The sequence below is a fragment of the Ovis canadensis genome, chromosome 26 (genome assembly GCF_042477335.2).
Source record: "Ovis canadensis isolate MfBH-ARS-UI-01 breed Bighorn chromosome 26, ARS-UI_OviCan_v2, whole genome shotgun sequence".
NCBI lineage: Eukaryota > Metazoa > Chordata > Mammalia > Artiodactyla > Bovidae > Ovis > Ovis canadensis.
The window spans coordinates 61,077,604-61,089,242 of record NC_091270.1 but is presented as its reverse complement, the minus strand read 5'-3'; positions in this window follow the sequence as shown (position 1 = coordinate 61,089,242).

Sequence of the window (11,639 nt, the reverse complement as noted above, 5' to 3'; positions counted from 1 at the left end):
TATCTGCCACAAGTATACACGTGTTCCCCATCCTGAACCACCCTCCCTCCTCCCTCCCTGTACCATCCCTCTGGGTTGTCCCAGTGCACCAGCCCCAAGCATCCAGTATCATGCACTGAACCTGAGCTGGCGACTCATTTCATATATGATATTATACATGTTTCAATATCATTCTCCCAAATCATCCCACCTTCTCCCTCTCCCTCTCCCACAGAGTCCAAAAGACTGTTCTATACATCTGTGTCTTGTATTTATACATCATTAAAACCAATTTTAGACTGTCTTGGCTACCATTGATGACACCATTGGGTGGACAAGCCATTTGATTATTTATTCTCTGATTATTAGACATTTGGGCTTGTATGCTGCTGCTGCTAAGTCACTTCAGTCGTGTCTGACTCTGTGCGACCCCATAGATGGCAGCCTGCCAGGGTCCCCCGTCCCTGAGATTCTCCAGGCAAGAATACTGGAGTGGGTTGCCATTTCCTTCTCTAATGCATGAAAGTGAAAAGTGAAAGTGAAGTCGCACAGACTCTTAGCGACCCCATGTACTGAAGCCCACCAGGCTCCTCCATCCATGAGATTTTCCAGGCAAGAGTACTGGAGTGGGTTGCCATTGCCTTCTCCATTGGGCTTGTATATTTTTATGCAAATAAATGCAATTTTGAAAGAAGTAAACCAAATTACTAAAAGAGTTTATCTTGAATAATAGGAAATGGGCAAATACAATCTTTGTATTAAAAAAAAAAAACAACCCAGATGTAACAAAGATATTTTAGCTAACATAGCACCAATAATAATGTAACAATAATAGTTCACATCTGTTCAGCACTCTTGTACCCAGCACTGTGTGAAAGAATAAGTCTGGCATGCTTTTTGTTCTGGGCTGCTTAGTTCGCCAAAGGCCACACGATGAAGCCTATACTGTTATCAACCCTCTTTGACATGTAGAGAAGAATTTTGTGTTTCAAGAGAAAATAATAACACACCCTTATGGCTTATCAGATTCTGACTGTTTCTTGTCTTTGAGCTATTTTGAACGTCTTTGTAAATTGCAGATAACAAATGGATACAAACTCTGACTTCTCTGGCAGAGATTTAGTTAACTTCTCTCTGTGTTTTTCTTGTTGTTTAGTTGCTTAAGTTGTGTCTGACTCTTTGCAACCCTATGGTCTATAGCCTGCCAGGCCCCTCTGTCCATGGGATTTCTCAGGCAAGAATATTGGAATTGATTGCCATTTCCTTCTCCAGGAGATCTTCCCACCCCAGGGATCAAACTGCTGTCTCCTGCATTAGTGACCCAATGGACTGTAGCCCGCCAGGCTCCTCTGCTCATGGAGTTCTCCAGGCAATAATACTGCAGTGTGTTGCCATTTCTTTCTCCATTCTGCATTAGTTGACAGATTCTTTACTGAGCCACCAGGGAAGCCCCTCTCTCTGTGTTACCTGCCTACAAATTGAACTGTGCCCAATCATCTTGCATAAATGATCAATCCTTACTTAATTTTCAATTCTTCCGCTTTATGCCAATATATGGATTCAAGCTTCCAAACTAATGTTTCTGGAACCAAGCAGGACCCTATGAGACTTCTCCAGGTACAAAGCCCCCTCTATGTTCCTGACTCTTGCTTGTAGAAAAGTTGAAATCTCCCATGCCTCCCAGAGTCATGGAAAAGTAGGCTTGAGCTATTAATGATGAGGACAGTAGAGTCATAGACTCGGTGTCTGATGAAAGAATGGGATCAACACTATTGGTCATGATAATCTATATCTTTATGGCATCAAAATAACTTTAGCTTCACTGCCTGTATATGTAATCAGGCAACTGAAATTGTCAGCAAAGGGATGATCCAGACCCATGTCAATATCTTCCACTCTAAGAATACAGCTCCTTATGTCAGCATGAAGAATTTCCAGAAGATGGACCTTTGCCGTTAATCCCATAGAAATGGAATGATATCTGACAAGGGGGGGGGGGGATTTGTAAAAAGCTCTTTTGCCCCCTTTCCTGCTTGTTTATTTCTGTTCCCTTTAAACCTTAATCCTAAAAATAAGATCATTAAGCAAGAGTTAACCTAACTCATAAATTTTCTTTACTGAATGTACTCAATGTCTTGCCTAACCTGTTGATTCCTTTCCTGGATTAAAAGGAGTAAGAATAAAGAATTAAGTCGTTAAAGATTGATTCACTCTCCATGTGGGCAAAACAACATTCAAAGGAAGATCAGGAGAAGTCAGCAGATCTTTATGTAATGAAAAATTGACAAGAAATTTGACCCCGTACATTAACAATTAACTGAGATTTTTTCTCCTTTATCCCTTTAAAAGTTGTTTTAAAACTTTAAAATTGTATGTCTTTATCCCTAAAAGCCGAGCAGAATCTTTGGTGTTGGTCTCTGGACATGAGTCCACCTTCTCCCCAGATTGTCCATGTTTCTGAATAAAGAATCTTTCCTTTCTACTGACACTTGCCTCTTGATTGTTGGCTTAAGAGTAATGAGCAGCCAAACTTGAGTTCAGTAACATTTCCAATTTTTTCTCTCTTTCCTCTGACTTGGAGTCATCAAGACCTAAAACCTGGGCACTCAGATTCCCATCAGCCATCTAGGTGCCCTTTCCAAGGATTTGAAGAACCTCTGTGAGCTGAAGCCTGATGATTTGCTGTATATCTGGAAGGACTTCTCACTGCAGTGAGCCATGCATGAAGTGGGTTTCTCCATGGGCAAGCCACTGTCTGGGCCTTTATACTCAGGTCACAAACCAACAGATAACGAAGACTGCTCATTATCAAGAGCATTGAATCTTAGCTTCAAGAAACTGAGTGAGCAGTGCTAGAAAACTGAAGTATATCTATCCATCAATCTCTTAGAATCCAGTGGGCTAGATCCCCTCAGGGTTCAATTCCTTACTGCAACATCTTATACTAATATTTATTTTTCTTTCTAGGCACTGCTCTTAAAATCCTACCATATAGGAAATTAAATAGTGGATCTTTGTCACCACCCCTCAATAGCTGGCTGAACCGCTTTTGCAGGAACAATGACAGCAAGAGTGCTCAGGAAGCTGTTACTTAGACCCTGGTTCACTCTCTATCTACGCTGTTCTGTCAAGTGATGAGTGATATTCACTTATCTTGAATAAAGGACAGTTTAACAGTGTTGAAATTTACCTGAGCCCCATGATCCTAGAAAACAGGGGGGCTAAGAAATCTCTTTACTATTTTGTGTTCTGGATAATGGCTTACTGCCAAGACCCACCCTTCTCCATATGGCTTAGATGAGACTCAAAGGTGAACCCCTTGTCTAACCTAGGAAAAGCTCAGACAAACCCTTCTGATCATTATTCTTTATCTTACAAGTAAATGAGTTGAAATACTTGTCCTCATTGACCAAACTAAAGAAAACATCCATTGACTTGATGTGACCAAACTTGGCTCAAGGTTCTTTCCTTCTTCCAGGCTCCTGAGCCTTGGCCCTTCCTTGAGCACTGAAACGTGGTGCACCCTCTCAGTTATCCAGTCAGGCTGCTGCTCCTCTGAACTTCTCACAATCAGCCCTTCCAGCCATTATTTACTTCTTCTATAAAGGAGAAGTCTTTGTCTGCCAGCTTATGTGATGCTGCGGATATTGTGGTCAGTAAGTAAGTAAGTGTTAGTAGCCCAGTAGTGCCTGACTCTTTGCGACCCCATGGACTGTAGCCCACCAGGCTCTTCTGTCCATGAGATTTTCCAGGCAAGGATACTGGAGTGGGTTGCCATTTCCTTCTCCAAGGGATCTTCCAGTCCCAGGGATGAAACGTGGATCTCCTGCACTGCAGGCAGATTCTTTACCAACTGAGCTAATAGTCCTTTTCAGAGATTCAGTGACCCTATCCTTATTCAAAAGTCTCTTCTCTCCTTATTGCAATGTCTTTTGGGTGAAGTCACTCCTAACTTATGTCTGGACATTTTATTTTTAATAGATTCTATTTCTAAGAGCAGTTTTAGATTCACCACAGTCTTGGACAGAAGGTACAGAGATGTAGTATATGTCCCCTCTTCCACACATGTGAGAATGCCTTACCCTTACCCATGGGTGAGAATGCCATCACCCATGAGAGTGTACACTTGTTTCAGTGATGAGCCGACATGGACACATCATTACCACACAAAATCCATTCCATAGATCACGTTATGGCTCACTTATGGTGATCTTCTTTCTATGGGTTTAGACAAATGCATAATGACATGTTTCCTTCATTATAGCTTCATACAGAGTAGTTTCAATGCCTTAATAATCCTGTATTCCACTTATTCATCACCCTGTTTTTCCTAACCTCTGTCAACCGCTGATCATTTTACTGTCTCTATAGTGTTGTCTTTTACAGAATATCATATAGTTGAAATAGTACAATGTATAATTGGCCTTTCAGATTAGTTTCTTTCACTTAGTAATGAACATATAAAATTCCTCTGTAATTTTTCATGGCTTGATAATTTATTTCCTCTTAGTGCTGAATAATATTCTATCATCTGATGTATCATAGTTTATTCATCAATCCATCTACTCAAGGACACCTTAGTTGCTTCTAAGTTTTGGCAATTATGAATAAAGCTTCTGTAAACATCTGTGTGTAGTATTTTTTGTGGGCATAAGTTTTCAACTCCTTCGGTAGATACCAAAGAGACTGATTTCAGGATTGTATGATATCAGTATGTTTAGTTTTACAACAACAACAAAAGAACCCCATCAAACTATTTTCCAAAGTGGCTATATCATTTTCATTTCCACCAGCAATGAGTTAGAATTCCTTCTGTCCCATATCTTTGCCAGCATTTGGCGTTGTCAGTGCTTTGGATTTTGGGTATTTTAAAAACTGTGTAGTGGTATCTTGTTACTGTTTTAATCTGCACTTCCCTGATGACATATGATGTAGAACATCTCTTTGTGTGCTAATTTGCCATCTGTATATCTTCTTTGGTGAGGTAACTGTTGGTATGTTTTTAAGGTATCTGCTGAGATTGTTTACTTTGTTGCTGTTGTTGAGTATTAAGAGTTCTTTGTATATTTTCATATCAGTACTTTGTCAGATGAGCTTCCCTGGTAGCTCAGTGGTAAAGAATCTGCCTGCCAATGCAGGAGACATGGGTTTGATCCCCTGGAGAAGAAAATGGCAACCCACTCCAGTATTCTTGCCTGGGAAATCCCATGGACAGAGGAGCCTGGCCAGCTACAGTCCATGGGGTCACAAAAGAGTCGGAAACAACTTAGTGAATAAACAACTTTGTCAGATATGTCTCTTGCAAGTATTTCTTTTCTCCCAGTCTATATTTTTCATTCTCTTGATGACTCTTTAACTTGGTAGATATATTCAGGAAAGACACTGTGAAAGACAGTGAAATGGCCGAACCCCCACCTTCACCCCAATATTACTGAAAGTCCTGTTAATACACTCTTTAGAATTATCTATCTTTCACTGTCTTTGTGTGAATTTACAACTGTGTAACCTTCAAAAAACAGATAATAATTATGATTATTCTCCTTAGAAACGCAAATAAGCTGTGTCCAAAATAAAACTCCTTATTGCTTTGAGGATAGACATATTTGCCTCTGCTAATTCAGTTCAGTGATTCTTATTGCTTATATAGATGTAGTTCTTTTAATTATCCTTTGAGATGACTGTGATATCTTATTAGTTTCCTCAATTGATGTGCTAAATAAGCTCTTTGATACACATTCACTTTGTATTCATTTGTGTGAGAGTCATGATTATATCTTTTTAAAAAATTATTCTTCAACAGAGAGATGGTATAACTTAGGTTACGCAGCTGATGGAGATGTGTCTCACAGACGAGACTTACACTGCAAAGCACACGCTCTTCCTCACCAGGTTTTGCTATTGTTCAGTCCCCGAGTCGTGTCTGACTCTTTGCGACCCCATGGACTGCAGCACGCCAGGCCTCCCTGTCCCTCACCATCTCCTGAAGTTTGCCCAACTTTGTGTCCAGTGTATCAGGTATGCCACCCACCAGTCTTATCCTCTGATGCCCTCTTCTTCTGCCCTCAATCTTTCCCAGCATCAGGCACTTTTCCAACTAGTCAGCTGTTTGCATCAGGTGACCAAACTACTGGAGCTTCAACTGCAACATCAGTCCTTCCAATGAATATTCAGAAAAGAAAGATTGAGTGGTTTGATCTCCTTGCTGTCCAAGGGACTCTCAGGAGTCCCGTGTTATACTTGGAAACAAAAAGATAAAATGGAGAAATGAAAGTACGTTGCCAATGGAGACCGATGTGCTAATGGTTAAAGCCATTGACTCCCACGTGGAACTCATATTGAAAAGAACAGATAAGTTCATTTATTAGGAGTTGGGAAACTTACATTTTGCACAAAATAGAGTCTTCCAAAAAGCCCCTCCTTGCATTTGGGAATCAGAGCAATTAGCAGAGAAATCGGGCTGCTCTGCTGGGCTTAAGGACATTTTCTAACAAAGCCTAGTGTGAATATGAAATTCTTAATCAACACTCCAAGAGCGTGCTCACATGGGGCAGTATGCCCAGGGTGCTGGAGGAGCTGCTTTGTTTGAGTGAAGTCTCCTCGTATTAACAGTTGGATATTTGCAGATTAAGCGCAGACAATACTTAAACAGTCAAAAAAGTAATTTTTTAATGCTTTCGCTAGCAGCTGCTCACAGATTAGCTGGACTGTTATCCAGGTTCCTTCACTGTAGCTGATAAAACTTCATGAAAGAAGCACATGAGCTTCTATATTATTGTTAAATTTGCTAGGGAAAGAATTTGGAAACTCAGTTGCACTTCTTTTATGGGTTGTGAATCAGCTAGTCTAGGCTTTCCTTGCTAGACATTGCTTCTGTTGGGAGGAAACACATTATTATAAGCAATTATTAAAGGAAAACCATACAAAATAATTATTCTAGTTGTCTCTCTGGCATCCATTCTGTCTCATTTCATTTTGTTGGCCACCGTGATCCACGTCTCCTCCATTGGGCTGTGAATAGCCAAAGCCATAAGGATTATCTGATGTCCCCACTACAGAGATAGGTCAGAGTCGGAATTTCTGATCTGGGTGGAAGCCAGATGATATGCCTTTGATTACAGGAGTTGGCCACAGGGATGATCCATTTAGAGTAAAGTTTAGGGGTTTTGTTCTATTGTTCTGGGAAACTATAAAGCCTGAATACAGTTGAGAAAGAATTGTAGCTCCTGTCTTATTTAGCAGTGCTCCTAGTTGATGAAAAGAGCCACCTTCAAGATACCAGTTGACCATGGTGTATGATTCTTTGAATGTATTGTTGAATTCCATGAGCTAACTTTTGGCTGAGAAATTTTGCATCTATGTTCATCAGGGATTTGATCTTTAATTTCTTTTTTAGTAAAGTAATGTCTCTGCTTTTTAATATGCTATCTAGGTTGGTCATAGCTTTTCTTCCAAGGAGCAAGTGTCTTTTAATTTCATGGCTGCGGTCACCATCTGCAGTGATTTTGGAGCCCCCCAAAATAAAGTCTGACACTGTTTCTCCATCTATTTGTCATAAAGTGACGGGACCAGATGCCATGATCTTAATTTTCTGAAAGTTGAGTTTTAAGCCAGTTTTTCACTCTCCTCTTTCATTTTCAAGAGGCTCTTTAGTTCCTCTTTGCTTTCTGCCATAAGGGTGGTGTCATCTGCATATCTGAGGTGATTGATATTTCTCCCAGAAATCTTGATTCCAGCTTGTGCTTCATCCAGCCTGGCATTTCACATGATGTACTCTGCTATAAGTTAAAGAAGCAGGGTGACAATATACAGCCTTGACTTCTTCCTTTCCCAATTTGGGACCAGTCTGTTCTTACATGTTTGGTTCTAACTGTTGCTTCTTGATCCCCATAACCTATAAACGTATATACATTATTATTTTAGGTTGATGATCTCTTAAGGTCAAACACATTCTAAAAAAAACTGCATTTCTATACCTCCCCCCATGTTTAATATTTTCAATATAATATTTTACATCTTTTTATTTCTTGTTACCCCTTAACTAATTATCGTGTCCATATATAGTTTTACTGGTGGCACTAGTGATAAAGAACCCACCTGCCAATGCAGGAGTTGTAAGAGATGTGGGTTTGATCCATGGGTCTGGAAGATTCCTTGGAGTAGGGCATGGAAACCCACTCCTGTATTCTTGCCTGGAAAATCTCATGGACAGAGGAGTCTGGCGGGCTACAGTCCATAGTATCGCAGAGTCAGACATGACTGAAGCAACTCAGCGTACATGCATAGTTTTATTACTTTTGTCTTTTAGCTATTCTACCAGTTTTACAGGTGGTTGATATACTATCTTTACTGTATGCTTGCCTTCACCAATGAGATTTTTCTTTTTGTAATTTTCCTATTTCTAGTTGTGTCCTTCTTTTATTATTATTACAGAAGTCCCTTTAACGTTTCTTATAAAACCAGTTTAGTGGTGCATAAGCTCATTCAGTTTCTGCTTGTCTATAAAAGTCATTATTTCTTATATCTATCTTGCCAGTAGAGCATGCTGAGTGTAGGATTTTTTTCCTTTCATCATTTTGAAAATACTGTGGCACTCCAGTATGGCCTGTAATGTTACAACTGAAAAATCGGCTGATTCTCTTAGGCAAGTTCCCTCTTTTGTGACTAGTTGCTTTTCTTTTACTGCTTTAAGACTCTTTTCTTTATTTTTTGTTGTTTTAATAATATAATGTGTTGTGGCCTGAACTTTTTTGGGTTCATCTTGTTTGAGACTCTTGTGTGTTTTGGACCTGGATGTCTGTTCCCATTTCCAAGTTAAGGAAGTTTTCAGCTATTATATCTTCAAATAAGTTATCTGCTTCTTTTTTTAATCTTCTCTTTATGTGACCGCTGTAATACAAATGTTAATATGTTTGAAGTCCTAGAAGCCTCTTAACTGTCTTATTTATTTAACTGAATTATCGTTGATTTACAATGTTGTATTAAGCTGTTCTCATTTAAAAACATTCTTTTATTTTTCCCCTTCAATTTGGGTGATTTCCACTACTCTTCCAGTTCACCGCTCTGTTCCTGTGTACCATCTAATCTCCTGTTGATTCTTTCCGGTGTGTTTAATTTCAGCTATTAAAAAAAACTATTCAGTGTTTTTTGCTTTTGTTTTTAGTACTCTCTGTTAAGATTTTCACTGTGTTCATCCATTCCTCTGAGTTTGTTGAGCATCTTTATGACCATTACCTTGAATTCTTTATTGGATAGATTGCTTATCTCCACTTTTTCTTTTTCTGAGATCTCTGTCTTTTGTTCCTTTGTTTGGAACATATTTTTATGTCTTCTTATTTTGCCCAATTCTCTGTGTATGCATTAGGTAGGGCAATTATGGTTTCCAGTCTTGGAGAAGTAGCCTTTTGTAGGAGGCATCCAGCAAACCCCCTTGTAGTCATCTGCAGCTGTGCGTTCTGAGGGGCTCCGTGTGGGTTGCATAGGCCCTGATGCTATGGTGGGGCTGGTGAACTATGCCTACACGGGCACTCAGGGCAGCCTCCCGCCAGACTGGCCTCAAGGTCCTGCCTCGTTTGAAGGCTGCTATGCTGCTTGTGGATAGACCAGACCCTGGAGCAGCTGGCTACGGATCCCATGCTTGGTGCCAGCCTGCTGTGGAGCTGTGCGGGGTTCCAGAGTGGCTGACAGTGGGCCTGGGGGCCTTGGACTTGGTACTGCCCTACTGGTGGGAAAGGCCAAGTCTTGGTGCAGGTGACTGGGGGCCTGGGGTGCTGGGCTGGTGCCTGTCCACTGGTGAGTGGACCTGGGTCCTCACAATGCTGACTGTGTGTCCCAGGGTGTCCCAGTACTCGTGCTGGCCTGCTGGTGAGTGGGTGAGCCTCCAGTGTCAGTAGGCTGGAGGGAGGACTCCAATATGGTGCCTGCCAGCACCAGTGTCCTTGTGCCAGAATGAACTTCCCAGTATGGCTGTAAACTGTGTCAGTGTGTTAATAACCCTAGGGTGGGCTCCAGTTGCCTCCTGCGTCTCTGAGTGGAGGGGGGGGTGTCTCCAAGTTCAGCACGTGAGTCTGACAGCCTCCTTTCAAATGACTACCTCTGTACTGGGATGTGGGATGTATGAGATTGTGCATGCACCATTGAAGAGGGGAGTCTGCTTCCTACAGCCTTCCTGTCCTCCTGTATGCAAGGCTGCTGGGCTTCAAAGTCAAATATTCTCGGGGATCATCTTTCCAGTGCAGGAGTCTAGGCTGGGGAGCCCAGTGTGGGGTTGTGACTCATTGCTTCTTGGGGAGAACCTCTGAAGTTGCGAATACCCTCCTGTTTGTGGGTCGCTTACTCTGAATATGGGTTTTGGTTTTACTGTCTCCACTCCTCCTACCCATCTGTGGTTCCTTCTTTCTATCTTTAGTTGTGGAAAATCTTTTTCTGCTAGTCTTCAGGTCATTCTAGTAGACAGTTTCTCTGTAAGAAGTTGCAATGCTTGTGTGTCTATAGATCATGAACTCAGGATCTTCCTACTTTGTCATCTTGGCCAAAACTCCAGAGATTTTCTAAAGTAAATTCACTGAAAGTTTTATCCCTCACCCCATTCTTTATTTAACATTTTCTTTCCTCTAAGTTCAAATGACACCCATCAGCTGAATTTCTCAAAGAAGAAAGTTGTTTCATCGGTAACTGTAGAACAACTGTTGGGTTGATGAAATCTCTGGGTGCTGTGGGTAAAATAATGAATAATATATAAATATTCAAGGAATAATGTCACATTGATTTTTTTAAAAAAATAAATAACTTGCAGTGTCGAGGTTCACGTTTTTGAGCAGCCTACATGCATTTGGTATTACTTGTTTAGTTGCAAATAGCTGAACATGGTAAAGACAGAAGAAAAAAAATGCCACTATTAGTTCCTTTTCTTTGCTATAACATATTAGTTGAAATATTAACTTTTTATAGCTAAAGGGATAGAAACCATGTATCCAATTCTGATAACTTCCAAGAAAACTAGATAAGAACTGTTCAATTACAGGTGGCTTATTTATCTAATTCTCCTGGCAGAATTTGTTTTGATGAAACAAATCACCTGTTGATGGGGAGAGGCGTGGGAAGCCATTTAAGTGATTAAAATCTACTTTGGCTAATTTCCTTTTTAACCTATTTGTAAGCCTGCAAGAGCTGATAGTTGTAATGAATAATTCTTATGGGGAACTTTAAGTTGACATTTGGACCTCATTAGACTTTGAAAAAGTCTACCGTCTTGTTATTTTTGAGCCCTTTCACTCGGATTACAGTTTTCAAGGTAAGCTTCAGTGCATGGAGTTACACACATGAGCTTTAAAGGTTTAGAGTTTGGAATTCAGCACTGCCATCACCAGCTGTGTGAACCAGGACAATTAAACTTTTAAAATTCAGTTTTTGCAGTTGTAAAATGATTGTTGCTGTGAATCGTTTTGCTAATTAAAAGAGCTAATATAAAGTGCTAAAGTTAAAGTATAAAGTGCTTACTGGTGTTCACACTCATATTAACAAGTATCAGTTCAGTTCAGTCGCTCAGTCGTGTCCTACTCTTTGCGACCCCATGAATTTCAGCATGCCAGGCCTCTCTGTCCATCACCAACTCCCGAACTTCATCCAAACGCATGTCCATCGAGTCGGTGATGCCATCCAGC